The following is an 8784-nucleotide window of genomic DNA, read 5'->3' as shown; positions in this document are numbered from 1 at the left end:
CGATCTCGGCGCGCGGGGACCTGCAGAGGCGCGGGCGGGGCGCCCTGTCCAAGGGAGCATCTTGCCGCTGTTCTACTCCGGGGGCGCGTGGGTCTTGGGCTCGGCTACCCCGCGCACCAACAGTTCATTTGCTCCCTCCCGCCTCCGGCGCCTGCACCACTTGCCCCCATTTCCCGGCCCTTGGGTTTCCCCTCCTGGATGAGCCCTTCCTCCCCACAATTAACAAACGATCTAGCGAAACCCCGCCAGGTCCACTTCTATCCTCCCGAACTGGCTAATTAATCAGAGAGCCTTAAGGAGACCGAGGAGTCGTAATGGGCAGTTTGGAACGAGGGGGCGCTGACGAAGTCATTAACCTCCCGGTAAAGATGGGTAAAGGGGACGGGCCTGGTTGCCTCCGCGGCCCCTTTGGGCCCTTCTCAGCACGCGGGTTTTGCCCGCTCCACCCGCCCCCGCCCTCCGGCTCCCAGCCCCCGTCTGGCTCTTTTGGTTCCCTTTGTCGTTCTCTCTGGCTGCTTTCAAGGGCCCCTTTCTTTGTGTCTGCTTCTGTCTACCTGTTCAGCTGTCTCTCGCCCCCCTTTCGGCGCCCAACCCGAGGCCAAGAGAACTTTAAGGTCATGGTGAGCGGCCTGGCTGGCGGTCTAGACTCCCGGCTCTCAGACACTACTATCCCTCAGCCCTGGCTAGGACTGAGGGAGCTAGAGATCCGGGGAGATACCCGCAGCACGCCCCCCAAGAGCCAGGGCCATTCCCAGGGGAAAACAGGTGCTGAAACTTTCAGCTCCTTTTCGGTATGGACCAACTGGGATCAAGGCCACAAATGGCTGGAGAAGAACCAGGCCCCAGTGGAGAAAAGCTCCATATCATTTCGATTAGAGACCCAGAGACCTTGCTCACTCCTCTTCTGCATGGGCAAGGGTGCGATGAGGTCAGGACCGGCTTGTGGGCAGTCTGTCTCAGTCCGAGAGTCCTCAGCACCTGTGAGCAGGTCCCCGTTGTTTGGGGGGCAGGCCAGGTGACACTATCCACCCGACCTTGTGATACACTTACAATTGTTCGTCCTCTCTGTTAATTTTTCCTGTCAGGTACCCAAATCTATTTCACTGCCTCCGCCCGCATCACATTTGAGGTATTTGTATGTGAATAGTGGATGAAAGGTTCTTAACATTTTGGGGTTCACACAATGCTACTTTAAAATCTGATGAAAACTATTGATTCCTTCCTCCCCCGGGCGTGGGGGGGGAGTACTTATGTAATGCTAACCAAATCCCACAATTTCAGAGGATTTCAGACCCCTTGGACTCCTATTTGGATTGATCAAAGAAGCAGGTGTCTGGAAAATGCTGACACCAAATATGGTCAGTTAATACAGGTTCTCGCTTTTCTTTTTTTCCTGTAGCTGACACCTTGGTGTTTACCAGGTCGACCTTCATCTTTAAAAACATCTATGCGGCGGTGTTCCTCTCCCCACCACTACCCCTAGGGTCTGGGTTCCCCGTGGGAGTCAGTCTTTCTTCTCCTTCCCTGACCAGGGGACTCCAGAAAGTGGGAAGAGCTTTGCTGGGGAAAACTGACCTTGGATTGGTCCAGGGTGGGACTAGCGGTTCGAAGAAAGTGGGACTTGGGCAGCCATCCAGGAATTTTTTTTTTAAAGTCCTGAACCTCCTGGAAAGGGAAGGCTGTCTGGTGACCACCCCCTGGATGGTGATGTCTGTGAGCCAAGCAAAGAGGGATCAGGCAGTAGAATGTTCTTTTGTGTCCCTTATTCATCTACTTATTCGGTTTCCTCAGAGACCCCAACTCTTCGTGGGGCGGAGGGCTTAGCCAGGGTTAGAGGCTGGAGGTACTGAACTTGGGGTTAAGAGAGGGAAGAATTTGCTCCCAAACATTTTTGTAATTTTGTTAGTAGGAGCCAAACCGATCAGGTGGCCCCTGACAAACAAGGGACACCTAGTTGCCCAGACTGTGTGTTGTTGTGGCTTCTTTAGACTTTCTCCACAGCCTAGTAACAGCTTTCTGGCCTTCTCCCCACTCCTGTGACCTGACCAAGCTAGAGAATCCCGAAAAAAGTCAGGTTTCATTGGGGTCTGGGAAGTGAACCAACTTCCTTCTTCTAGGACTATGTTCAGACAAATTAAGGGAACAGGAAATTATCTGGCTTATTGCAGCCCTCCCAACACACACACACACACACACACACACACACACATACACACCATAAATACAACCCCTCCCGATTGGTTCTCAATTGCATATACATTTCAAGCAAATGTGACTTGGGGAAGGAAAGACCCCAACCCATTGCTAGTTGCCTCTCTCTGGACTGACACGACTACCACCTACCCGCCCCCACAGTTCTGGTCTGTAACCAGAAGCCAAGGGCTGGCTAATCGTATTCAGACCCCTGCCTGAAAATAAAAAGAAAAAATAAACAATTTTCTGCTTGGGACAACTTAAACTGAAGAATTCAGGCTGTGAACACCTGACCTAAATGCTTTTAATCAGAGCAGAAGAAATACATGCCCATTTGTTCCCTACTTTACTAATTAAAAAAAAAAGCTAATTGGTGTTCTCAGGAACTTCCGACTGAGGGTCAGAAGCCTCTAGCCATCTCTTCACCCCTTCTCAATTCCCTATGCCCCACCCCTCCCCCCACAAGGCCATCCCGCCGTGGAGTTGGCCTCTTTCCGACAGACAATGGGAGGGGGGTGCCCTCAGACCATCTGGCTCCGCCCCTGCACCAGAACTTTGGCCCTGAAAAGGCAGTGTTCTCATTGGCCAGAAGTTCTTGCCCGGCAGGGTCTTCCCCCTTCCTGGATCCCTGGACTAGTTTCTGGGAGCCGAGATCTCTTATGGGCTGCAAAGCAGCACTGCTAACTGGTGGAGGTCAGCTCCCACTGGAGCCCCAGAGCTTAATCCAGTGCTGGGCACACAGTAGGCTCTCAGATGTTTCTGGAGTGTGAAATGAAAGTTCCCACCAGGCAAAGGTCTATGATTTGTTTGGGGAGTCTCTGAGGCCAATGCATGGAGAACTCCAGGGCCTCTTGGTGCCCAGGAGATAAGCAAGCCCTGGTTTTTCTGAATTATTTCTCAGATGTTCTGCTTTAATTCCAGCTTTCTAGGCCCCCTATTTCTTTTCTACCCATTCTCTAAGGCAGGATCTTGCTCACTCCAGCAAAGGGAAAAGGCTTACTGAGAAGTTGAATGAGAATATGCCACCACTCCCCAGACCTTTCCCCCACCAGATCCAGATACTTCAGGCTAAAGGGAGTTTGAACCTGAAATGAGCCAGATAATTGCCCCAATTCTCTGTTCCTTATTGAAGAGGTAGTTACAGGCCAAGGGGTTCAAGGGGCCTCACTTTTATGGACATTGCTCTAAGTCAAAAGAATACATTATACATATACAGGCTGAGAACATACCCTCCAACCTAGACTAGTTCTCTGAGAACAAAGCAGGCTTCCTCCTCCCCCTTTTCCCCTCCTCTTCCTTGTTATTAATAGTTATTATTTACTAAATGCTCCCTGTTCACCGGGCATTGTGCTAAATCCTAGACAATTGTACATTAATTAATCCTTGCAACAACCCTAAGAGTTAAGACACCCAAATTTTGCAGCTGCAGAAACTGAGTTACTTTTCCCAGCATAAAGCCTGTGTGTGTGTGTGTGTGTGTGTGTGTGTGTGTGTGTGTGTAATAACATTGATGTGATACTGGCAGATCTGAACGTTCAAGTGATATGACGGAGATGGAAATAAAGACAAGTGACAATGAGAAGATCTTGAAGTTTTTGAAATATGGAATGTTTTAATAGAAAGCAGATAGTTTCTCCTGCCCTAAAGTGAACAAAGAAGTGATGCAATTAACAGGCTAATTCCCAGCCCCAAATGCTTTCCCTGGAAATGGGCGGATAATGAGGCCGACAGTATGTTCGCAGTTGAATTCGCCTGATGTCGCTGCATTTCTCCCCCTAACTTTTGCGAATCGATTGGGCAATCACAGTGAGACGCACAGACGCCTCCCGGACGCTCACATACTCGCACTCGCACGCGCGTGCGCGCGCACACACACACGCAAGATTGCTGACACACACAGACCCGAATTTATCCTGCCTCTAGAGTCGTTTATGATTCAGCCTCGGGAATGAAAATAGGGTTTGGCGCAGAATAATGCGCCCGAGGCCGGCTAGGGCCAGCTGCTCCAGATGTGCTCTGGGTAATTAGGCGTCTCCGAGAGCCCCTGCCCCGCGGGGAAGAAGACCTGGGCCGCACTGCGCCCCTAGCCTGCCCCATGGTGGGCGCGTGCCCTTTGCTGCCCTGGGCCCCCTGGTGGCCCCCTTGCCCCTCTTCTTCTCTTCCTTTCCCGCAGGGGGTTCTCCAGGACCTCTGTCCTCAGAGTAACTTTGGACAGACATCTCCAAGAAGGCCCCGCAGTATAAAATCACGTCTCTGCCTTGGCAGGAGAAGAGGGACCCCAGTTTCTCCTACCCCGTGCTTCTCGGGTTTTGGGCGTCTCTGAGCTTAGACTCTGAGGGACTGGGTCTCGAACAAGGCTTCTTTTTCCCACCTGGAATTTGGCTTCCTTTTCCTATAATTCGACGGGCCATTTGAACCGAGCAGAGTGACCCGACTGTCTGCCCTAAAGGCCTTTCTCCTTTGGGTTTATGGGGCAGTTGTGTATCCGACACCGCCTCTTAGTCATCAGGGCCTCTGACAAAGTATTCAAACCTCACAATATCCCAGTCCGGGAGGGTCGTTTTTCATCTGTGCCTTTGAGGGCCTGAGGCACTTACCCTCCATCAGGCAGGTCTAGGGAGGTTATAAACATGGAGCTGGCCATGTCCTGGAAGGGAGGCGGCTGCACTTGTCTTGCCTACCAATCCTAGCTGAGATGCTCCTATATCTGCTTCCGATTCCCTTCTGTGCTCCCCCAAATCTTAAATCCAGAAAACCCCAAACTTCCAACATAGACAACGCCCTAAGGCTGCCTTTCTGGACAGGAATTTTGCTTAGGAGAAAGACATTTTTGCTGGGGTTGTCATAATGTAAGAACATTCCATTTGGAGTAGAAGCCAGGTCCTCTAGCCCTGCCTCACCATTTTAATAGCTGCGGTGATCTGGGGCTAACCACTTCAGGCCTCAGTGTCTTCGTTTGCAAGTTGGGGGGAGGGGTGAAGGATTCTGGCGCTGGCCTTGAGCAGGACCCTGGGGAGATCAAAGGAGATCGGGCTGTGGAAGGCTCCCTAGAGTCGCGAATGAGCGTAGGGGGTGGCGAGCGGATGGAGCCATGACGAGCAGCCGATTCCTTTCCCAGCCCTCACTGGTTTCATCGTGTTTCTCTTGCTTGGCAGAGGGCGCCAAAGGCGACGCGCCCGCGGCCAGCTCCAGGCCAAGCCCAGTGCGTCTGCGGGAACCGGCCCCTCCACCGCCGCGGGACCCAGAGCTGCGCGAGGACTCAACGCCAGGGCGCCGCCTAGAGGTCGGCCGCGGCCTCAGCCTCACCCGCCGCCCACCGCGGAGCTGCTTCCCCAGCGGCGGCCAGAAATCAGGGGACAAAAAATCCAGCCTGGGTCTCAGGGATGTGACTTCCGGCACCTCTGACTCCTCTCAAACCCACCCCTCCAACGTGATGAGCCTAGGAAGGGAGACGGAAGAAGACGGCCCCGAAATATTTACTCACCTTGTGACTCTAACTAAATGGAAGGGGGTCTCCATTTCGGTGTCTTTGAGGATCCCGTGTTCTGCACCGGTGTCTATACTGCCTCCTCTCACCACCCACTGCCCCCAGTGCCCTCCGATTATGCTAGACCTCTGCTTTACCTTCGAGGAGGCGCAAGAGTAGGGGAAAATTGCCCCTAAATCTTACAGCGTGGTCGTCCACATTATCGATTTTCTGAATAATTTGGAGATCGACGTGCTTTGGGGGAGAGTATACGGAAAACATCTGAGGGTGAAAAGAAGCATTGCCTAAGTGGCCTTTCCTCACTGAGTGACCATTAGCTCAACTAGTGTCTGAACGGCATTCAGGAGGGTGCCCGTTGGCACCAGCGCCCCTGTTGGTAGGTGTCTGTGTTGGGCACTGAAAGTTGATTCCTCTCGGGCCAGGCAACCTCGGAAGGAGAAGGCTGGCTGGCATCTAGGGGGATGCATTTGAGGTGTCCGTTCAGCCCCATGCAGAGAGTTTTATTTTTTTAAACCGGGATCCATGGCCCGGGTTCTGGGGATGGGGGTAGGCGGGAAGTGACAAAGCCCTTGAAAAGTGTATGCAAAATTTGTGTGTGCACAGATCCATCTGTTGGATGACCGTGGCCTCTTCAGATTTGCCAGAGTTTAGGACTCTAAAATGGTTCAATCCCCTTTCCTTGGTCCAGGGAATCAGGAGACCCAGGTCAGCAATGGGCAGGGAGGAGCGCACTGACCTGCCCCTGCTGCAGGCCTCTAGAGTGGGGCAGGGTGTGGGTAATAACAGTCTTGAATGGTGTGGAAACTGCTGGCCCCTCACTCCTGCCCTCCGCCCATCGCTAACAGCTCCCAGAGGCAAATCCTGATAGGAGGGGTGACTGCCAGTAGCTGCCATCACAGGTTTTTAATAAAAATATAGTATGATAAAGAGTGAAGTAAGGGAGTTGGGCAACAATAAGGAGAGAGCTGGCGGTGCCTCCGCATGCGTAGTCTGCAATATGAATATCGGGATGGGAACAAGCTACTTCCTGTCCTCCAGCTGTTCGTGAACTCCCCCCTTCCTCCTCTGGGTGCAAGGAAGGAGCCAGAGGGCACTGCTCCCATCCTCCACTGGCTGGGGCAGAGTGGGACAGCCTTTCAAAAAATTTGCGATTTGCAGACCATAGTATTTTCCCCACCCATTCCATTTTTTATTACTTTTTAAAATTTTTCTTTCTTTTCCTTTTTTAAAAAAAGTAATCCCTATGCGCAATGTGGGGCTGAAACTCACAACCCCAAGCTCAAGAGTTGCCTGCTTTTCGGACTGAGCCAAACAGGTGCCCCTATATATTTTTTTATCACTTTAAAAAAGACGTCCCCAGAAGTGTTCTGGGGCCTTTTCTTGGAAGGAGGGTTGGGCGTGGGGCTGGCAGGTCACACAGGGCCGCACCTGTGTGTCTGTGGGAAGGAGGGGCTGTCAGTGCGCCAAACCCCCACCTGGGTCTGCAGCTGGGCCTCAGTCCTGCACGCCAGCCCTGGCGGAACCTGATTTCATCTTAGCCCTCCAGCGCCTCGTAGACCTGAATCCTTGGTATTATTTTGGTGAATAACCGTGAGGCATGATCAAAATTCCCGTGCTCTCCCACCCAGTAGTGTACCTAACCAGGCCCCTCCAGCAGACAAAGTGAGCAGGAAATCAACAACTTCACTCCCACAGCGAAAAGGGATTCTCCTTGGTTTTGATTCAGACGGCCTGATGGCGATTCCAAATCCGGCTTCCACAAAGTTTGGTAAAAAACAAAAACAAAAACAAAAAACAAAAAACCAAAACAAGAACATAAAGAAAACAACAGCAACAACAAATGGTCCAGAGCAGAAAAGAACTCTGGAGAGGGCAGTGGAGGTGCGGGTCGCGGTTGTTTTTGTTTCACTTGGAGGCTTCGAAGGAGCCGGACAGGAGCCGGTGGCAGAGCTCGGCAGAGGCCAATCTGGACGCTGCTCCGCGCTGGCCGTCACCTCCACTCTGGCCAAGACCAGCCGCTGGGTTTCTCCTCTGGGAGCCCCTGCCCCGCTCCGCCGCTTTAGGCCTTCTGACCCTTTCTCCCCTGCAAGGGAGCACCTGGCCATACAGGGGTGGGGCAGGGCAGAGGTCTGGCAGCTAGAGACGAAAAGAGAAAAAGCGAAAAACCCGCTTTCAGCGGAAAGATGGAAAGACCGGAGGCCACGGGGCGTGGCGGGCAGAGCCGGGGCTTGGGCGAGGACGGACGGGGCGTCTGACTCCGCGGTGGCGAAGAGCCGGGGGAGCCGGGCCGAGGCTGTGCGTGGGGCTCGGCGAGCCGGCAGTCGAGGCGGTGGCTTCCAGTCCTGGCCGCCGCATGGGCGACGCCTGCGAGGGAAGAGTCCCCGGCGGCGGGCGCGGCCGAGGCAAAGTCCCGGGGGCCGGCGGCCGAGGCTGCTTCTCTCCACGCGGACGCAGTCCGCTCGGGCGAAAGAAAGGGGCCGGGGCGGCTTCGGCTCGTAAATTTGTTTCCCCTTCCTCTTAACCCGCCCCCCGGCCGTCTTTCTTTTCAGGACAGGAGGGGATGTAAAGCATTTGAAGTTCATCAACACGGTGAAGTTTTATTGTATTTCCGGTCCCCAAGATTTACACCCGGGCGGGGGAGCGGGCGGCCAGGCAGACTCCCTCGCTCCCTCGGACTTCCCCGCCGGACACGTGGCCGCTCGGACCCTCGCCTCCGGGGCCAGGGCGGGAGGGAGCCGGGCCCGGACGGGGACAGGCCGCTGGCTCCGCACCTTCCGCACCTGCCGACGGCCGCTCCCGCCCCGCGCAGCCGCCTCGGCCCAGGTGAGTGCGCGGCCTCGGTCCGCGGGGCCGCCCGCCCGCTGCGGGGTGTGTGCGGGAGCACCTGCGACGCTGCGGGTGTCTGCAGGGGTAGCGGGGGCAGGAGGGGACCTCGGTGGGGGCGGGGAGCGAAGGGCCCAGGCTGAAGGTCGGGAAGGAAGATGCAAACTTGTTCTCTGCGTCCCAATCTGAGTCCTCAGCCTCTCGGGTTCGTTTCTGAGTTCGAAACAGCCGGGCTTACCTGGGACAGCTCAGCTTCTGAGGAGCCAGCTCCCCCCCCCCCC

The sequence above is a fragment of the Ursus maritimus genome, unplaced genomic scaffold (genome assembly GCF_017311325.1).
Source record: "Ursus maritimus isolate PB19 unplaced genomic scaffold, ASM1731132v1 scaffold_24, whole genome shotgun sequence".
NCBI classification, from domain to species: domain Eukaryota; kingdom Metazoa; phylum Chordata; class Mammalia; order Carnivora; family Ursidae; genus Ursus; species Ursus maritimus.
Note: the sequence above shows the minus strand (reverse complement) of the source record.